The sequence below is a fragment of the Chaetodon trifascialis genome, chromosome 16 (genome assembly GCF_039877785.1).
Source record: "Chaetodon trifascialis isolate fChaTrf1 chromosome 16, fChaTrf1.hap1, whole genome shotgun sequence".
In the NCBI taxonomy this organism is placed as follows: domain Eukaryota; kingdom Metazoa; phylum Chordata; class Actinopteri; order Chaetodontiformes; family Chaetodontidae; genus Chaetodon; species Chaetodon trifascialis.
This window is the reverse complement of record NC_092071.1, coordinates 7,948,973-7,971,260: the sequence shown is the minus strand read 5'-3', so window position 1 is coordinate 7,971,260 and position 22,288 is coordinate 7,948,973.

Below are 22,288 nucleotides of genomic sequence, written 5' to 3'. Positions count from 1 at the left end.
CAGGTCGGGATAACCTCAAGCTATATTTTCCAAAGTTAGCTGCAAGTTTTATTGCACCACCTTTAATACACCTTTAATCTCTCCTTGGTGTGTAATGAAATTCTTCCCATACAGATGTGTGCCTTTGTTCTTCCATAAAAGTAGGACACCCCACACTTTTTAAACAGTTATAGGCAGTCATCTCCAAACTGTCTGTTTTAATTAAGATTTTGAAAAAAAAAAAAAAAAAAAGAAAAGAAAAAAAAATTTTCAAGAATCTTTTACATACATACAAGTTTTTGAATTTTTGCAGCTGTGGAGCACCTTCAATTATTTTGAAAAATCACTACTGGACTATTGGAACAAACTGTTTTTTGATTTGAAAATTATATATTAAACAGATCACAGTGCGTGCAGGCCGAAGTCAAGCTCCTTTAACATATCAAAGGGTGTGCCCCAGGGTTCTGTCCCAGGACTACTAATGATCACAACATAGATAAACAGTGTCAAAATAATGCGACCCATGTTAACTTTCATGCTTTTATGCTGATGATACTGTTGTTTGCTACTTTGCTCCTACACAGCAGCAGGTTCTTTGTCAGTTACAGCTGGGTTTTTATATCTACAACACACATTTAATTTGATTTTGAATGCTGACTTGAATGCTGCTGATACTGATACTTGAAGCTGAATTATCTCCCATCATGATGCACCACAGTCTGACAAATCACAATTGGTTACCTCCATTTTCTTCACCTTGACTCTTACTTTGACTCTGGAGTCAAATAAAACACCATTTCAGTTCCAGTTTGAAAATAAAGAAGAAACAGAAAGCAAAATAGATGTCTTTTCCTTTCATCTTTACTTTTCTGTGCACTTTTCTGGTTCAAACAAGTTAAGTTTTTTGAGTTTAAAAACATTGATAACATTCAGCCACGGTATATGACATTCTCAACTCCTGAACTACAAAGCACACTGAGTGTCTGGCACCGGAAAGTTTTCTACAAACAGTGGCAAAGGCTGTCAAACACATTTGTATTCGAGTTTTATTTCTGACATTGCATCACTGGAGCTTCCTCTTGCCTCAGGATACACTGTCTGGTGTGTTGCTTAATTTAGATGTCGAGATGGGTGTAAGCATCTGGTGAAGGACAGGGAAAAGGTGGAGAGAATGACTGAGTGCTGTTTTTAAGGTCAGGATTTGGAGACCAAAATAAAGAATGGAAAAAAAAAATGCACCAAATAGTGGAAATTACTTAAACTGCTAAAAAATTGTATTAATTATTTTTTTTGGCCACTTGGGGCAACAGAACAAGCTCTAAACACAACACTGACACATTGTCACCTCATATATTATATTTACACATCCAGCAGACACGCATTAACATTACCATTGATTTCTAGTTGGATTTCTGTCTGTTTCACTGCATTCACAATAGGTTCTGGTTCATCATCACTTGTGATCCCTTTTACATTACACATATTCATTTGACGCAATCTTTAGAAATATTGCAGTGGTGAAGCTATAAAAAAAGAAAGCCCATCTCTCAGTCTTATAGGGACATATATACTTTAACACAATGTGTTCATATATATGTGTGTGTGTGTGTGTGTGTGTGTGTGTGTGTGTGTGTGTGTGTGTGTGTGTGTGTGTGTGTGTGTGTGTGTGTGTGTGTGCTACATGTTTAAAAACCAACCTTGTCACAACATCCCAGGTCAAATGTAACCAGTAGTGCTCTGACTCTACATGTTCAAATCCTCTCTGGAAATTCCCAATGGTTATCTAAGCCAAAGAAAAAAAATAGCAACATAGTCCAATACCCTTTCTACAACATCCAGTGCATACAGGAAATTAAAGCAACTGGAATATTATGTTAATGTATGAAATGCATTACTGAGAGTAAAATGTGTCCCGTCTATGTAGCTTAATGGTGCATTATCAACTTAGGCAGACCAGTGATTGCAAGACATTTTATGCTACAAGTATAATCATTTTAAAAACTGAGAGCTGAACATGACACGGCATAAAAGCTCCTCCATGAGGCTTCTATCCAAAAGAGATGGAGGGAGGCACATTTACTGCCTTCGGCTTTGGAAACAAAACAACATGAGGGCGCGCACGCACACTCAGAGAGGCACACTCCCATACACAAACACACACACACGAATTGGCAGTAGGGCATGTAAGGTGGTGAAGGGCTTGGAAGCTTTGCTGTTCCAGTCAAAAGAGCACAGTCAGTCCATCCATGTAAGACTATGTATGTCTGTGTGTGCGTGCATGTGTGTGTGCTCCTATGACACATTGTCCATACTTTCATTGCTATTAATTCACACAAAAAAGTCTGCAGACATGTAAACAGCTAATCACGTGATCCCTGCTGCATATAAACATTTGTCTTATTCTGTGATTAAGACTGATTTGATGAGGTACAAATGAATAAAACATTCATCATATCCATATATGTCACCGTGTGAGTCACAGTAATCAGTAACAACCTAAACCAGAGCTGGATGAGTGCAGAACAGACTTCACAGCTTTAGGCGTGCCTTCAAAATGTGTCTCTGTTTATTCTATATACAGCAGCAGCACTAAGGCCTGTGGCAAAACTGTGCTCCAATGTGTCATATGTCCTGACAAGCCTGCAAACATATTTTGCCAGCGATGACAACCATTCTTATACACCACCAACCAACAATGTCATCCCTCCCTGGAGTGACAAACATTTTAAATGTGGCTGCTTCGTATATGCCATACATAAGATTGTGTGTGTGTGTGTGTGTGTGTGTGTGTGTGTGTGTGTGTGTGTGTGTGTGTGTGTGTGTGTGTGTGTGCGTGTAAAAATACAGTGAACAATATGAGATGTGCATGTGTTAATGAGCATGAAAAATAACCCTATATACTTAGGAGGTGAAATCTAAAACACATCATGCACAGTTACACATGATAAGATGTTTTTAGCCTCTAATTGCTAATGTGTCTCTTGTTATATTGGAATATGTTGAGCCTGTCACAGCTGAACCAGATGTGGGGGCAGAGACTTGGGAGAGGAGGAGAAAATAGACAAGTCTGTCTTTGGATGTGTGAGAGAGGGGGAAAGAAGGGCACAGGAAAGGCACAATGTGTGAAGGAGAGGGAAATCAAGCAGCAGCAACCATAATGTGTGTTATTTAAAGCTTTTGGTCACCTGGAGGCAGAAGAGCTCCAAAACAAGCTGCTTTAAAAAGTTGCCATAGTCAAAATGTTAGCAAGCAAATGGTTTCCCCACACATCCCGCAAACACAAAGCAGCATTTCCATTCATTTCTATTATGTTTCTATCCCCCTGATAAATGTAAGTTTGCCAGATGTAAATTTCTTCATCAGCTTGTCACAAACACTGGGCCCCTTCACACTGACCTTATTTGGTCCACACTATCAGTTTGAGCATGGTTTGGTTAATTTTTAGTGTAAAATGCTTTTTTCAATTGTTTTCCAAATGACAAAATGAATCTGTTAATTCATTTTCTGCCTCCATTCAAAATGTAACAGAAGGTTGCCCACCGAACTGCGTGCGCACTTGTCCGCTAACCAAAACTAACCAGATAAAATGTATTCAACATAACAAAAGCGCCAATCTTGGTCAGGACTTTCAGGTGTGAAAAGACCCTTTGTCTGCTATTGTTTTGGTTCTGGGCAGGTAGCATGAGGTGGGTTTATCAGAGGCATGTAGCTGCTTGCTGCTGCTGCTGAAAACGGATGGGTTGTTGACATACTAATTAAAATTTTTCAGCACTGCACCTTTTAGCTAATTTCTAATTACTTTTAATAATACTGAATTTATTCCACCAGTAGCAATTACAGTCACAAACAAAATATCACGCTGCACGTATCAGGGCACAAATACAGATAGGGAAAAGATGTTTTATTCACAACTTCCACAGAAATGTTGCTCAGTTTTTTAAGTTCAGATTTTTCCAACAATCTCTTTCATCAGCACACATGCTGATTTAAGAATTTCACAATTTCTGCTGGAGGCAGAAGCACAGGGGATCCCTAGATTGGATTTATTCAAGCGCTTTTTTTCATGGTTTAAGACGGGACAAAACATTTCTCAAAAGCAATTATAAGACTTGCGAGACAGACTGTCAGTTTTATTCACAGCTCGGTAGGGTGCAGAAGTGCTGAATGTTATATTGTGGTTAGCATTTGGGAATATTGGCAGAGGTTGTGTTTTCTGTAAGTACTGTTCATAAGCAGCAGGACACCTTTGAAAATTTCCATTCAGGACTCCCACTCCTATTTGGACACAATTCCACTGATACAATCATCCAAAATTTAGATCTCTAGTTATCATGACTATTACTATTAATGGGGACTACTAAGGATCGCAGCTTTGATGAATGCTGTCTGTGATTTTAACTTATTCCCCTTTATGACAGCTTTTGTTTAATCAGACAAGGGATTTAGGATCAAAGCTCAAATCAAAAAAGATGAAGACTTTTATCTTATCTTAAGACCTAACATTCATGTTGAAATGTTTCAGCTGCCTGAAACACCTCTTCAGTAATCCAGCCTTTTCTTCTGTTATTTGTCTACATCACTGTGTAACAAATTGTCCAAATGCAGGAATTAATTTGTTTGGCAACACTGTGTAACTACGATTAGCACCTAGCAGTTAGCTTGCTCAGGCCTTTTAGCTGTGGTTATTCTGGTGATATTCACAATATAACTGTAGACCTATGGAAGCTGAAAACACAGAAACATGGAGAGCGGTGGCTGCTCTGACCAGTGTGAGCTGAGCGGGCTTTTCAGGACATAGCCCTTACGGAGGACTGGAGCTAAAAGCAATGGACACTATTAGAAGAATAATGTATTATTTGAATTTTTGAAGATTGAATACCTAGTCTAGTAAACAAAAAGTATGAATCTGAAAACTCTATCTCTCTCTCTATCTTTGAGATGATCAACTTTTTCATAGATCAATTTTGCATGCTGCTCAACAAGGTAAGGCCGAATGTGTCACATTTCGCATGAGGTCGAGCCCCAGCACACATTTGTGGAGCTAGGCTGCTCTGTGTAGCCGTCTCATCTATATGCATAACACAGTACTACCTACCTCATTGCGTTTCACAGCACGGACAATATTGCTCTCTTGGTGTTTGTATTGTCCTTTGGATAAACCAAGCGTTGTCTCAGCTTGTTGGCAGGTTTGAAGCCAGGGGAAAAAAAAAACAACACACAATAGTAGGCATATGAGATGATAAAATGGTTCTCTGGTGGTACAAGTCTCTGACCACATGCTTTGCTCCCGGGCATGTGACAGTTGCTCATTTCCCCCACACAGACTTTTTCCCAAGCTGGACTAGGCTTCATACCGTTGCTGCTCTTATCACACGGCCACTTTATGTTGTTCCAACACTTGAAAGTAGGCCTAGAAACATGCTGAGCTGAGTTGATATGCATTGTTAGTATAATCAGAGGCCAAATCATAAGAAAAATTAAACTGAAAGTGAGTAATTTCTTGATGGCCAGTGTTTTTGTTGTTATTGTTAAAATAAAAAAAATGGGGGACATTTTTACCCAGTAAGGCCATCAGTGAACTGGGTAAATAATTAATACTGGAAGATAGATTTTGGATCAGCAGTGGGGTTTACAATGAGAGAGATGATTGTTTCTTTTCAGTGGTGAACGTGAGAGGTCACAACACAAAATGCCTCACAGCACTGCGATCAGTATGGGGACTGCGTCGCAGACTCTGCAGTGATGGTCAGTAATGTTATGTAAATATGGAGGGAAAGCATTATGTCCACAGATGGGAGGGAAGTCAGCCGATTTCAGCTGTCTAATGAGTGTGAGTGCGAGTGTGCGCATGCGAAGCGGGTGTTAACCACGGAAGCTGATGCAGGATGACAGTTGAAATTAAACATGAGGCGGTCATTGACATTTGTTTTTCGATCCATTCACAGCTGCAGTTTTCTGTTTATTCTATGATCTTGATATTGACAACACCACATAGCTTATGATACTGTCAGAAACCACTTGTCCCTTGTGAATATCATGACATACAGCACAAAACATGACAATCTGGATTTATATCCGACTGCGAAGGACAGATCCTCATTAGTCAGTGTAAATAACATGGAGACAAATCTGATCTGTGCACTGGATTAAAGCTGTGTATTAATGACAGGTGTTAATGGGGTCTGTGAGGAATAGTACTCTTCATTGCCTCTGCACTTTGTGATTGGAGAAGATTGGTAATATCTTTCATTAAATGCTGTCTTTTTTGGCTGTGGAGAGAATTTCAAGTGGACTGAAGTGGAGGGGAACCACATCAATGGAAAGTACTTAGTGAAAGATAAGCTTTCTTCCCATAAATCACATTTGCAAGTGACTGCTGCTCTGGATTTGGAAGGCTACTCGACAATGGTGAAGCCAGGAAGGAGAACAATTCACCAGGCTGGTACAGGGAGAACAAAGAGCTCCTCTATAGACCAAGTCCATGCAAGTGACTACTGAATGTAGCGTAAGCAGCCATGAGCACCTGGAGTGAGTACAGAGGGGATGTGAGGTGGGAGAGCAGTGGGATGTTAAGACAATACTGGTTGCAGCATTCTGGGTGAGATAAAGGGAGTTGGAGGAGGTCTTCCAGGTAGCTGGCAAGGCAGGAGATGCAGTGGGTCAGAAAGGAGACGCTTACTAAAGAGGACGAGAATGAGTGTTTTTCTTTCTTCAGAGTCAGTGTCGCTCAAGAATACTGTGTGGGACATTCTATTTTATGGCAAAATGATTGATCGCATAGCTGGAATCAATACGATAATACTTGCCTTGCGTTTTGTCATTCAGACGGACAGGCCAATAATTGAGCTTGTGGAGAGAGAATGTAGCAGGTTAGAGAGAGTACGGCAGGGTGAGGGAGGGAGGCAGTCTATGAGGCTACTTTATATTTTGGTTCATTTTCTATTAACGGAGATGGATCATCACTAGGTCAAACCTCAATTTGTTAGATGGCGATAGTGAACCCCAATCAATCCACTAAAATGTTGTGAGTGGTTTCATTTTAGGAACAATGGATCGGGGGAGGAGGCGAAGGATATGGGGAACGCAGTGATGGAGATTAATGTTAAAGTGGACTAATGGACTGTCTGTCTAAGCACTCACCATGGACAAACTCTGTAATCAGCCCATAGAAGCTGCTCGGGTTTGCAGGGAGGCAGCAGGCTGCAATGGGGTTGCACATAGAATTTATTAAGAGCGTGTCTTGGCAAAACGCCTCATTTCCCAAAGCCTCCCATGCCTGTGATCTGCATTTTAATTGTTTCTGCATTTAAATCCTGATCTGCAGCAGCACAGCTCTCTGATTGAAACATTATGACCTTGATGATGTCCGTCATCCCTCCTTTTCTTCTTTTCTCTCATCCTTTGTCGCTGCTTTCCATCACATTTCTATTTCTACTCACTTGCACTCACCGTTTCATTCTCTGTTTCAGCAATTCATCACTGTTGCCTGATGTATGCACTGCTGTGAAACTGTGTGATTGACATATGGAAAGGTCATGTAAAATGTAAGCATGAGGGACAAAACTCAAGAACTAGAGCTGAAATTACTAGGCTGGCAAGAGCGCCTTGTACAATTACACCTCCAACCTGTAACATAATGAAATTGCTGAATTTAATTCTGTATTTTTTATGTTTTTTTTCTTGAGAAAAAGACATTTTTACAAGTGTTATACATGAAATGGCACTGATACTATTGCTTTATAGCTAATGTTTCTGATTCTTCCGGGAAGCATAACTTAAAGTTGAAAGTGGTATTCTTTCATGTTTGAATACACGATAAGCTGCCTTTCAAACATGAAAATGCAAATGACGTACCTGGCTTTTAAACTTTCTCTTTCTACTTTTTCTCTTTCATTATGTGCTTTCATCGTGTTCTTACGTATTTAGAACAATACACTTCAATCACTGCCCTGCATATATGGTAAATTGAATATGTTTCACGTACCCTGGACACCCTGCAGTTGAAATAATTACAACAATATTTACACTACAAAGAGGAGGAGGACAGCTGTGTAATACATATCATTCATGTCAAGGTAAATGTGCCTCCTGATGGCGAGTGAACTGCATGACTTTCAGAATTGAAATAGCTCAATTATAATTACAGTATCTCAGAGTAAAGAACGATTTGAATCAATTTAGGTGTTTTTATCTTAAATATCAAAGTCATGGCCTAGCATTTAAAGATGGCAGCGTTTAATCACATGTTGAAAACATAATCCTTCTTTTGCTCAGACAGGTATTCTAGCAGTTTTGCACAGAGATACTACAGAGAAGAAGAGTATTCCATGTCACATTATCTCACATCATCATCCTATCTGGTCTAATCTCTCCGTGTGTCACGTTGCCATGGGGATCATAGCCAAGCTCTCCGGGACTCCTGTCAGGTAATGGAAACGTCTCTGGCACAAACACGATGCGAGTGCGTTCTGAATGCAAAACAACCCGTCTCAGTGTCCAGCCGTCAAACCGAGGGAGGATCCGAAACAGTGGTTGGCGAGCATCCACGGACTGACAGAGCAAATCAGAGCAGACCTCCTGACGTCCTGGAGACGGCAGGAAAGTGACATTTAGATTTGGCTGCTCGCAGAGTTAAACTGCTTTGGATGTGAGCACATGGTCACACACGACTGTAGATGAGAAACCTCAAATGGCATCATTTTAGGACGAGGGCCAGCGATGTTTGCTGTGGAATTAGAGGGGGTTCAGTAAACACATAAATAAGACTTGCAAATATATATGACAACTTCTTTCCGTCCATATTTTCATGCCCTCTACTTAACTGAACAGTACTAAAAATCAAATGGCACCTTGAATGATCTTATATGTATTATATACAAAATCTTCTACATTATTGTGAAGACTGCTTTTTCAAATTGTATTAGTTTTTCAGAGATAACCATGTTTATTTGTATTTTCTTTTGCAGTATTGGCTATGTATGCTGCTTGTCCTCAACTAAAAAGCTCACACGAGGCATGAAGTTGTCAGTTATAAACGATGGCAGAGCTTGTGACAGATTGTCAATAATACAACAAATGGTAATTCTGCTAATGGCAGTTGGAGAAAATGTCTGACACACTTATCAGTGGCTCTTAATTTGATACATTGGTCATGACAGGATGCATCTCAAGCTGTGTATTCACCTACTGAGTCATACATAATTACTCCAATCTTGACATTCAGATGTCATCTTCATTTTTGTAAAGACAAATGACCAAATACTTCATCTTGTTTAGGGAAATGGCATGATAATCAACAGGGTATGCACCATTTAGATACTAGAGTAATACTGTTGTTTTAACTGGGAAGTCCATTAAGAATAAATATTTTTTTAACTACTGTACTGCTCCCTTCAGGCTGACTGTGTTGGCAGTGGCTTAGCATAGTTTTGCTCTAGTTTTGAAGCACAGAAGCAGAAACAATTTAGTGCAGTAAAGATTCATTTCCTGTATCTGTGTCACATGGGCTTCGCCACTGACTCGCCCCTTTAGGTCCTCAGTCTATTCACTCCAATGCGAGAAGTGAACGTGAGCACAGATTATGACCCCCATGTTCTTTCACCCTAGTAATTATTGGACCCATTTTTCATAAGCCACACATGTTCTGCACATTCTGATACTGAAATGGCCTTTTCAGACGGATAAATCAGGAGAAAATTAACTTTGTTCATGACCTTTTTCTGTCCCTGCAACATATTCCTGCAAGAGCTGGAGTTAGCATATTAAGCAAGCAGATAAAAACAATAAATTTGTATTGTATCTAGTGTTGTATTGTTTTGGCAAGGACAAGCAATAGTCCGTCAGTAATGTGTTTGTGTTAAAAATGCCAAAGGGGGACGATGAAGAGGCAACTGCGCCTACTACTTTACCACTTCATACCATTGCTGTAGCTTGTTATTATAGAGCATCATTTGCAGAGGCTAGCTGTTATTTCCGTATTCATTAACTTTTCATTCTGTATGTCTGTGAGTACAAAGTAACATAGTTGATTTTCTTACTTTAAATATTTAGCTTCAAGCTGTTAATTCCTTTATGACCTACAACAAACATAAATATGTTAAGATGCTAATCGCATTCACATGTCAATGGGGTTTTCAATGTTATGTTAGCATCACTGCATTCGCCAGCTCAAGTTAAATGCTCAGCTGTTGATGACATTATTATAGATCCCACTGCTTCTCTTGACATGAGCCACCCTTCTCTGCCTCTGATTCACCATACCCTGATATTCCTACCTTAACCTTAATCATTCTCACTCCTCATATCTATGCCTTACCAACCCAAACAGCAAAGGCAACCAATCAGAGGCAGAGTGAGATCCATAATAAAGTGTTGTAGACACATAGTTTTGAGTTGTGAATAAAGTATTTCTCCTGGTTTGACTGCATTTGTGTGTCTTTTGTCACCGGTTTTACTTCATAAATCGTGCTTTGACCCAAATTTTCTCATTGCTGGTTTTCAGGCGAATGCAACAGCACAGAATTTCTTATATTTCCCACCTCAATTCATCATTGTTACCCTCACACCTTTCCAAACCACTATACTGATTTTTGAATGAAAACCCACACCAGCTCTTTATTTCTATCTTTCTCTTTCACTAGATCTACAGATGAGATTGACCATGCCAATGAATTCAAAGTTAAAAAGTATGTCATGTTGTCCATCAGTGACCACTTTCTAGCATCCTGGGCCTTGCAGCTGTCTGTGGCCTGGTCTTAATCACTCTGTCTTTGGGGTGGAGACAGGTCACTTTAATCTCAGTGGTAAGTCATGCTGACCTTTCATATCTCTGATGCAGACCTCTACATGACCTTTTATGAAGACTGCAGGATGTGTCTCTCACCTGGCAGACATTTCTGGCGAGTACAAGCAAGACTAGGTCATACCAGAGGCACAACATGATGGAATTTGGCCTTCAAACTCTAGAGAATATAGATGCAACCATCACAGAAGTGCCAGGTTTTCCTGTCTTTTTGTACTGTGATCATCTCTGCAGTGACGCCAAAGGAAAGGTTAAAGCAAGGTGTTTCTGACATGCCAGAAATTAATAACGTTGCGGCATCCTACTTCCAAAGCAATTACTTTTTTCTGATTAATTGATTAATTGCTCAGTCTGTGAAATGTCAAAAAGCAAAGAAAAATCGGTCCATCACAAAGTCCAAAGTGACAAATTGCTTGTTTTGTCTGATAAATGGCGCAAAACCCAAAGCCATTGAATTTACAATATAAAACTGAGCAAAACAGCAACTTCGCACATTTCAGAGGCTGGTAAAAGATTAACTAATTGTCAAAACTGTTGTGCCCACTCACTTTGCATTGTAATTTGTCACTTCAAACAACAGTGCAATAAGGAGTGGCCCAAATGAAATTTATTTTCTCACCCAGCTCACTCCACTTTGACAAGCTCATTGCACTAAAGATTACGAACCTTGACTTCCTCAACCATTACAAATTTTCATTGATTTTAATTTTCACACATATAACTGTGGAGCATACACACTGAAGCACGGAAGAGTCAGGAACGTCATACCTTATTACCTTGGACAAGGCGTCCATATGGATGAAAGAACCTCGCAGAGCAGGCTAACACAAAACTGAATGGAGCCTTGCATACTCCGAGATGTGGGGATCTGACAATGACAGGCAGCTAGTAATGGACGAGAAGCTTCAGAAAAATCATTTCCACAAACTTCCTTGTTCCTGTGACAATTCGTCTCACTCATGACCAATGATAGTGTTTACCTTTCCTCCGCTGAGATGAACAACACGGCAACTTTGGGATGTTGTCGTTGATTGACTCTGGCAAGGAGCTGTTATGGTGGTGAATAATGATACGGAGGCAAACACAGCTGGAGAAGATAGAAAAGAGGAAGTCGGATGCTCTTCCCTGCATACATATATCACTGCATTCGTGTGGGTGTGTGTGTTGCGTATTTGCAGGCCACAAACACATAAGCACAAATGTCTGAAAGCAATGTAGAGAAAGAAACAGTTTAAGATGAAAGCAAGTATGATATATGGCAGGAGGATTTCTATGCCTCTTACCTCTTAAAACCCAGGAACATAGACTGACAGATAAATGGATGGCTGCAGGAGTCAGAGGCAGAGTGTCAGAGAAGGAGCTGGGACATCCACACTCACAGGGTGCCAACTGAAAACGCCGGCATCTGCCAGCCGGCCTCATGTCGGCCTGTCTCTTTTACCCAGGGAGAGGTATTATTTATGAATGCCAGAGTTGTTTATGCACTGCAAAATAACACCCTGAGTGGGTCAAAATGAAACCGACACAGGAGTCTGTGATTGGTACCATATTATTTTCATTGCATCTCCCAAAGCCTGAGCTGTAGCTGACAAAGAAAATGATGTGAAGTTAGACAAACACTGTCTGCAGTTCACATCAAACTGCAACATGCTGTACTTTGACCGTGGTCATAGTTATGCAACGCAGAATTGTGGCTATTGAGCTGTGAGCTCTTACATAAATGGCAATAAAATTATATTACCTCTATTACTGATTTCTGGAAGACCATTCACCACTGGTTTTCTCACCTTTCCAGGGAGGCCAGGTCAGGGTCCACTGCAGTCTCATCTTGGAAAGCTGCACTTCCATATTAAATGATCTGTGTCTGCAGAAATTCTTGTCAGAAAATGTGCGATGATGAGATATTGCTGAGCCAAAGGCAGAACACTGACGGGCTGTGGTTTTGAAATAGGATTCTTTCAATCGCCCCTGGAAATGGCAGCTATGGCTGGTTTATTTTCCCAGATAAATACGCTGCTGCAATACAAAAGAATACACGCTAGCTGCAGTTCTAACTTGTATTTGCACTTCCATGAATAATGGCTTTAATCCTCTCCATCTCACTGGCACTCCAATTAAATTTTATTTAAATACAGTGACATTTGACACCCTTTGAAATCCCTTGCTTAAAGTGTTAATCCTGACTTTTTTCTGCTGGCTTGAACTGAAGCATTTGCACTCTGTATTCCTGTGTCTGTTTATGCTGAGCCCCGACAAGGCCCATTTTTTGGCGGTCAACACATTCAATTATGCTGTTTTGCTTTGCAAAGAGTAAAGGTGTCTGGTTCTGTCAGGGTTTCCTTGGTCGTCTTGTTCCATGTTCATTCAGATTTGTCGGTTGAAAGTGTGATTGTGGTGAACATTTCTCATGATTAGAAATACAAAACCACTGTATGTACCTCATCACATCACAGTCTGGGCTCATTCTCTGTACAGTTTGTACAAGTCCAGCTTAATACATGGACTTGCAACTTAGAAACAACCAGTGATCTAATCTTTATGACTAAAAGTGGAGGTCTGAGTGGTGCCCCAGCCTGAGAATAGCAAGTCTATCTATTCAGCTACAAACACTTGCACACACAGATGAGCATCTAATTCAGAATGGAATATTTTCACAGTGCAGCAAAGCTTCTATTACTGCCAGAGTGGGCATCTTGATTATTCAGTCTGTTGCATCGGCACAGCAGGGTTCCTCTCGGCAATGCTCCTAATGGGCCACTTATTATCATGCAGTATTCTAACACCAGTTCAACTGGCCTGCACAGATGATTGCAGAGCTTTGTTGCACAGAATAACAATAAAATCTGCCATTTTACATTTGCTCTTGTTTTTCCTTTTGATAAATGGCAAGTTGTGAAAGGAGACACAATGCAGAGGTCCATGGTAACACTGCCCCTGCTCTAATGTGAACTACAAGGAAACTGTGCATCTCTTTTGCCCAAAACGTCAAATCGATATCCAGTTAGATTTGAACAAAATGTAACAGACCTTTGACACTTTCTTTCACCAGCAACTCTTTTTAATTATGTCCATGTTTGGCATACTTCTTATTTGATTATCTGACAGCATCTTGATGCCATGCTTTGTGGCAACCAGTTCTTCATTTTTAGATGTCAGAGCTGCTTCAGCCTGTGGCAGGTCTTGTGATGTGTCGCTCTGTCTCACAAATAAATCATGAGGGAGATGATTGTCACAGTTCATGCATATATGATTATTTTCATATTTCTTTGCAGACATGACTGGCCTGGAAAAATTCATTACTACAGTCCTCCCAAAGTGCATTGTTGCAGACGGTTTGGGTTTTGTAGAGCCAGATGACCTTGAAGGTGTCTGGAAGAAGGAAGCGTCTTGCTCATTTCAGACAAAAGTAAAACACTATTAAGTGGTCAGTATGTGTCTTCAGAAGTGCTTGTCAGGTGGTGAATAGCTTCAGAAACCTCCTCCAACCAGAATTTCCTGACACCAGATTATGGGGGGCTGTATCCAACCATTTCTGTAACTTTCGGACATTCGCACCCACTTCACGCCGTGACTGGCCACCACTGTAGAGGTGAGAAAGGAGCCAGCGTTTGAACTTCTCTCTCTAGCTTGATTTCTGTCACTTTTAACATGAACTACCAAGTGCAACACTCAAATGCTTTCCAGGAGAGACTGTTATCCCCTTATTTAAAGAATATCACATCTCCTCCTTGCCTGCGACGGCTGGTTTTCACTCCACCTTCCAGTGTGGCTGTTCAGAACAACTAAACCTTAGAAGTTGTCTGATAACAAGTCATACAAATTAGTCTTGTTTGAGCATTGACTGACCATGAGCTGCTCCTCTGTACATCCCAAGATTACTGATAACATGCACTCAGTTTGCATCCACCTAGCTATTCCTACATGCAGTGTACAGCTAATATTGCAGCCCTGCAGGAATCCTACCTTTATGAAAGTATAAGTAGTTTTGCTGAAGCTGATTTAAAGGGATGTTAGTGCAACTTTGTGGTCATTTTGGAGGCTGTAATTGGTGCTGCTGTTAAATTTTATTGTGTTATACTGAGGTATATATTTGTTATAGTTCAGTGGACTTTTTCTCTCAACCTCTGCACAGCATCAGTGTTACCTCCTGAAGAAGTGAGATTACAATCCTGCAAAAGAAGTCAAGTTATCAATTCTTGTCAACCTGTCACTGAACCATGCAATGGGAGTTCAGAGATTCTTTCAAAAGACACACATTATTCATCTCCATATGGTCCGGCAGTTTGTCCCAAGCAGTTGACCACAGGACCAGGGCTCTGTGGCTCAGGCCCCCTCAGTCTGTGCATATGGCCTCTCTGGCTCCGCTGGGCTCAGATGATACACTAGCCACTGCCGCTATCCTGCTCACTGCCAGGTAACACCCACCCACGGACACACGTTCACCGAGGTCGATGATAGCATGGAAACTGTGGTTGTTTTTCAGCAGTTTTGACTCATGCAGTTTCTGTCATGTTTTCGTTTATTTGCCTCAGGCGTCAGCCCCGCAGCAGGTTGTGCAATTGGTGTGAAACACTGTATGACGGAGACACGCGGTAAGAAGCGCTGCATGACTGCAACAGAAGCATCTGTGTTGTTTTCAGGTCAAGTCATTCTGCTTTGAGTTAAAGAAAGCAAACTCTTCAAGAACTGCCATCCAATAAATGCTATTCTCAACTTTAGCCACATGGTTTGTTCTATTGCTTTCCAAGCCTGATCAAAATTCCTTCACTGAAGTCAGTCGAACACATGAAATATGCTGTACCTGACTTTAATGGACTGTATTGTATAACGTCTTTTTAGACTCAATGAGTCAGACAAGTACCAAACATAGCCATCTATTAGCCATCTCCTGCTCAATCCATTTATATAAAGAAAGCAGTAAGAAAGGGAAAACGTGTTCAGCCTGATTCCAGTGAGTTTTTCAAAAGAAAATCAGATGTTTATGTTTCATAAAGAGATGTACTGCATGCGGTAGAGCATGTGTTAAAAATAGCATAAACATACAAAAACAAAACAAATGTATGTTTGATGTTATTGTGCTGCATGAATGTGTAATGATATTTTTGGTACCTCTATACGCTGCAGGGGGATCAGCAAGCTCTTCATGCTAATTTGAATACACAGCACAGCGAGAGGAACGGCTGTGAGGTCACTGCAGCCATGGACACGTGCTGCATGCCCAGGTGAAGCAAATACCCAGAGAAGAAAGCTAAGGTAGAAGTAGTACTGCTATCAGTAAAATCAGCACATGCTGTGAGATGAAGCCTCAAGCTGTTCTCCTCATGTCAGTCATTGCTTCTAATTAGTGCACATTTACAGGATGTCCTGACACACTTTGACTGAGCCCACGCTGTGCCTTTTGATTACAAACAGCCAGTGCTGATTGTGCTAAAAAAACAAGATCTGACCCATCAGCGCCCTTCTCTCAGCCCAGCTCGCTCACACCTTGCCACACTTTCCATGGATGTTTTTGGAGGTAATGAGGAAGCTTCACCAGAGGCAATTAGTGAGCCCATAATAACAAGCACTGTCTCTGCCACAGCTAAGGATTCTAATGTTTCTAATTCAGTTAATTAGTATAAACCTTAATGAGTAATACCCAATTAACTCCTGAGCAAGATCAATAGAGCCAATGAGTTATCAATACGATTAGCTCTTAACCTTTCAGTTGAGAGGTCGGGGAAGCTTAGAGGATAATCAATGAGAGTGCATGTGTGTTTTCTGAGTCTAATACAGGAAATGCAGCAGCTTCTAGTTTATTTTGAAAGACTAACAAGGGCTGTAATGTCCTTTCGAGTTTGGCATCATCCACAGTGTTGAGCAGTTTTGATCTCGGTGATTTGAACTCGATATATGCAATCACCCAGCATATAAACATTACCATCGTACAGCGCTTTAAACCCTTTGTTCCTAAATAACTGTTATTGCCATAAAATCACTTCCTGCTCCAGAAAGAAGAAAAAGCTAAACATTGCTTTCATGACATCACTGAATATATTACAATGCAAATTATATAATCTATTGCAGAATGTTTTAGAATGAAACACTTGCACACAGTCTCTTTCCTGGACATAAATATTGGTCTCTATGTAGAGTCACATGAAAAACAAACACCACTCCTATCCAATAACATCATGACAGGGTTGAAACAGCTGGAACAATTTGATGGAGGTGGAGGAGTTGCATGATATTAGTGAGTCTTTCAAGTCATGATAAAATGAGCTAAAGGGGATAATTTAGCGCACGTTATTGATGTTTGCCATCAACTCGTGGAAGATGACTGCCACTCTTAATGAATGTCCTCTGAAAAACTGAGCTCTCTGAAGTTCTTCAAACGAGGTGTTAATTTCAGGGCTATCAGGAGAATGATCAGAGAATCCAAAAATGAAAGTCAGTTAATTGAGTGAGATCATCGCTGCTCTCCATTGAATAATATGTATTAATTAACAGAAATCACACAAAATACTGTATGCACACGCATGTAAACACGCTGTGAAACAAACTGGTTCCTCCATCTGTAGCTGTCTTCACTCAGTCTGTGCATATGTCCACTTCCAGACCAGGAGGAGATAAATACTCACAGATTTAAGAGATATTTTTCATTTAGCTAGATTAAAATCGATGAGGTTCAAAATGATGGGAAGATATTTAAGAGACACAAACATAAACACTTTACAATGTACATGACAAATTGTTTTGGAAGTAAAAACTTTACTCTGAAGTCCCCAGTCTACTTCCAAACAAGTCATTATGGCCTTCACCAAATTAAATGTCAATAAGAATTAAAACGCAAAGAGCAATAAAATCATAATAAAAGAGGAACAGCAGTCATTTTGGTTTTGTCACAGCATTCGTCACTGAATGTTGTACTAATGCTAGGCAATGCAGATTTTATTCATTTTGGAATCAATAAGCATAAGTCACACCACCAAGAAAACACCCTCTTTAGTACCGTGTTGGCTTGTTAAGTTGTTGCTGAAGAGCTCTCTTTCAGGAACAGCTGTAGTGAGCTTACATTCATGCTGGTTATAATGTGCTCCAATGGCAAAAAGTTTTCAAAGCTGAAAACTGTATGAAACATAGAAACTTCCCAAATTGCTCTTGCTCCAGAGCACCTCTCTACTGTCCATTTGTTTGCTCAGTTTGTTCCAAACACTACTGCAACAAATGGCTAAAAGCGCCGCTTCTGTCACCTGCTAATGAGCAAGAGTGATTGCCTGCGGAGCGAGCCACAAATGGAAACTTAATTTTTTAATAGCATAATTTTTTATTTTGACGTGGGAAGGGCCCAAGTGATTTCCAGTCACAAGGCTAAAGTACAAGTGAGGTGACAAGTCCTTGGAGTTAAAGTGAAAGTCCAGTTGCAGCACGTCAGATTTGTGACTGGTCTGACTGCTGTCAAAGTCACATGGCCCCGATCCACACACACGCACAGCCTCACGTAGTTGTGTGTGCAGAATTTGGCAGAGATGGAATCTGGTCACGTCCTGTTGTGGCTGCAGTTCAAAGAGATGTAACTGGCTTTGCTTGCTGTGCATGTCTCACTTCGTGCTCCACCTGTTCCTTTGCCCTAACACCACACTACGCTGGCACAGGATGCACATATACAATCACACACAAACATGCACTGTCATGCACACACACAGCCTCGTGTGCACAAGCAAACTCCTGCATATGCTCATATAGACAGTACATATGTACTATATACACACTCAAACACACTCCCAGTCACAGGCACACAAGGTTCCCCTTCCCAACCTCCAACAGCTGCGACAACAGGAGGTTAGAGGAGTAAAATAAATTAACAACATCTGCAGACTGCAGATTAATGGGAGAAATCATCTGTAAATTAGGCATGGAGCTTATTCATCTGCTCATCCATGCATAGAGGGGAGAGAGAGATGCAAAGTCACAACATGTAACAAGGCAGCCAGCTCATCTTCTGGAATATTTTGAGTGTGTTAATTTTGCAGAAGCATTTTTAATGCTTTTAATGTCGCATAAGTTCTGATTTGTTTCCCCGTGAAGTGGAAATTTTCTCTCAGAGCTGTTTAAATTGACTTGGTTATATATGAACACACCATGAAGAAATGTACTTACGCTGTGAATAAATGTACTTGTCAGTATGGAAGAAAAGATGATTTTTCTTATTCAAAGTTTTCTGAATTAGAAAACATTCAGTGCGTGCAGTGTGATCCAATTTACTTGAGGATGTGCTAAAATGGACAGCAACATATTGCGAAAGAAAAAAAGATATTCAGTAGACACCAGCCTCCAACATCAAGTACCCTAAGGATGCACATTCATTTCTAAAATGTCCCGCTTTAAATAGCGATAGTTATCGCTATTTAAAGAACAGTGTGCCAAAGAAATACTTAAAAAATATGTCTGATATCACCAGCATCTATTTGTCCTTGTCTGTTTATGTGTTTGACATTCCATCACATCTAAGTTTGGTTATGATGAAGTAATGGAGTATTTTTATAAAGTCGTACTTAGTGAAAGATCCCAATGCTTTCTTCACCGCTGTTGACCCAACTATCCCATTTTCTTCCTCCTCCTCTTCAGTTTTTGAGCAAATGGCCAAAGCTGTGACGTGCGAGGACGTGTTTATGAAGGCACAGTCATCCCTCGTCTTCATCCACAAAGCTTTTTGCAGCCAGTTGAAATTCAGGGAAATGCATTAAAGGCTGAACTACATTGTGTAACTTTCATTGCGTACTGTAACACTCAGACTTTGTTTCACTCCGAGTTTGCCCTCTTTAAGCTTTAGGGGCAAAGACTGATAACCACAGCCTCTGCCATTACAACTACTCGTAATGTAACTGGAGCAAGCTGCCACTCAGGAGAGGGACTGGAGTAGCATTACTGTCGAGCAGAAATGAGAGATGTCATCTCTTCAAATATCAGTTCCTGAATAAAATTCTTCACCAAAGTGATGTATCACGCTGAGTAATGCAACTGAAGTAGACAATTTGAAATGACCCTGAAATACAGGCAGCCAGAATCAATGCTGAACACCGCAGATCTCTGTGGAGAGTTCTTCCTCTCTGCAGTTTGATAACAAGACAAGCGTTCTGGTGGTGTGGCTGGCCTTGTTTCACCTTTCTAGCTGTCCAGAGAGTCCTCAGTCAGGCAGTAAATTAAAGCGTTTGTTCATCTGGGGATCCTGCTTTGAAGTCGGGGGGAACATACACGCCAGAGCTCACTCAATGTGGGTCATGTTCAAAGTAAAATGGAGCATCACAAGCAGTAGATAGCATCCATATGCATTGCAAAGGAACAAGAAAATCAATTAAGTTTAGTCTGATTGATTATAGGTGACTGATAAACTAATAAAGAGTAATAAGAGCTGATGTCAGTCAATCAATCAGTCCAGTTGAGTTGAATCTCTCTGATGAACTGACTTCGCCCTCCAGGCTCCTGCAGGCAGAGGCCAACGAGTCCTGCTCAGAAAGGGTCACCACACAGGCTACAAGTAGTGTCAAACTGACTTTGCCCTCCAGGTCGGAAAGAAGATGTATTAATGAGATAAGGTTACGGTTCATTTTGGGCAGGAGAACAATGTAACAGTGATAAAGACATCTAATGTATGGGAAAAAAAATAAATAAATAAAAGCACAATAGCCTACATCAGGTTCGGCAAAGATTTTCTTTTTCCCTGTATGTGTTGTCTGTCTCTCCCTGTCTTTGTGTGGGCGCGTCATGCAGGTCACGCCGACAGGATTGGATCCACCTGTCCACACCTCTTCCTCATCACCTGAGCACACCTGAGACTCATCAGCCAATTACTCATCTGCTCTGCAGTAATTAAACCCTGGCTCTGTCTGTTGTCTCCAGTTTCTGTTTTTGCTTGCTTGTACAGCTGCGCACCCGTCTGCCTGACTCAGGTCAGTTCTCCGTCCTCATTTGGAGCATGTTCTCTGTGAATTCATTGGTTGTAAGTAAAAAGTCTGGACTCTTCTCCTGCCTGCCCATTCTCACCTCAAGATGCTGTTGGATCGTCTGATTCTTCTGTTGCACATTTCAGTCCAAAAGTTATTTGATTAAAAGACATTGTTCATCTCAAACCTCCATGTCTCTGTGTCTGTGTGCAGCCTTTTGGGCCCTAGCTTGGAAAAACATGACAGCCTAAAACAAATGACACCAAAGCTGTTTGCACCCCAGCAGTGCGTATGTACACTCATTCTTTGAGTTCACTCCTGCAGTCAGGCGTCCCTCAGCACATGTGGACATAGTCCTCATTTGGGCTCTAAACCCTCAGAATCAAAGCCTTAGGCAATGCTCACCTTCACTCAGAGGCAGAAAAGACTGGTTCTATTCTGATGAATGCATTCATAACTAAAAGATATAATGATCTACATTTCCCATGTTTTAATATTTAGTGTATAAACATTACAGCTGGCTATTTAAATAAGTATGAGTGGGTTCAGTGTGACAAATACAAAACACAATCATCTCACATCACAGGCAGGAGTTGGAGGGAAAGTCTGCTGAAGATTAATTGGATGAACTAAGCTGGTAAGAATTCAGCAGAAGAATTCAAGTAGCACAAAATAGGAAAAAAAAATAGCAGTGTTGTTGCTCTTTTGATTAAAAGCTGCTGTGCAGACTTCTCAGCAAAGAGCAATAGATCATCTATCACGAAGAACCAATAATTGTTTCAAAGTCGGAGGTAAAAAGAGTGGAACGAATAATGGAAGGTAAAATGAGTTACATCCAGGACAGAGAAAAGACTGAAATGTGCATTTATTTCAGCACGTAAGAAAACCTGATTTTAATTAAATGCTGCTGGGCCAGTTTCGGTTTGTTTCAAAAAGTTCAGCAAATATAACCCCACCCTGTCATCATGCCTTTGTTATAATTGTTAAGAGCTGGATGTGGAATAATATTTTTTTTTAAGTGACAGACAAAAATCATAAAATCATAAGTTTTTGCACATTTTGCTGGTCCTCTATCCAGTGTGCGTCGCTTTGGGCCACAATTTGAAGGTGACACTAATGAGCTTCAATTAAAATTTCACACTCAGAGACTTTCCCTGACAAAATAAAGACATGGCAAGCCCAAAATATACTAACAGGGAAAGAAATTATTCCCCTTGTTTGTGTTTTACTCTCCAACGTTATTAAGAATCATGACTGCAGATCCCACTGATCATGATTGCACATTATAGTTCTTTAAAACTACCCTGTTATCTTTGTTGTTTTACTATAGCAAACCGCCACAACACCACCTGGCTATCAACGCCGTGAGGTAATGATCCAGCTACGTGTGTACAAGCTGGAAGATTGATTATAGTAACTGGATCAAAGGAGGAAAAGTCAAGATCTCATTGAGTGGCTGAGTGCACACTTGTACAAATAAGACAATTAGATATCTGACACACAGAAATGATTGCTGTAAAGTGAAGGACAATGTGGACAAGCCAGCCGTCCACAGGACAGAGTCAATGATGTGTTCAAGCAATTA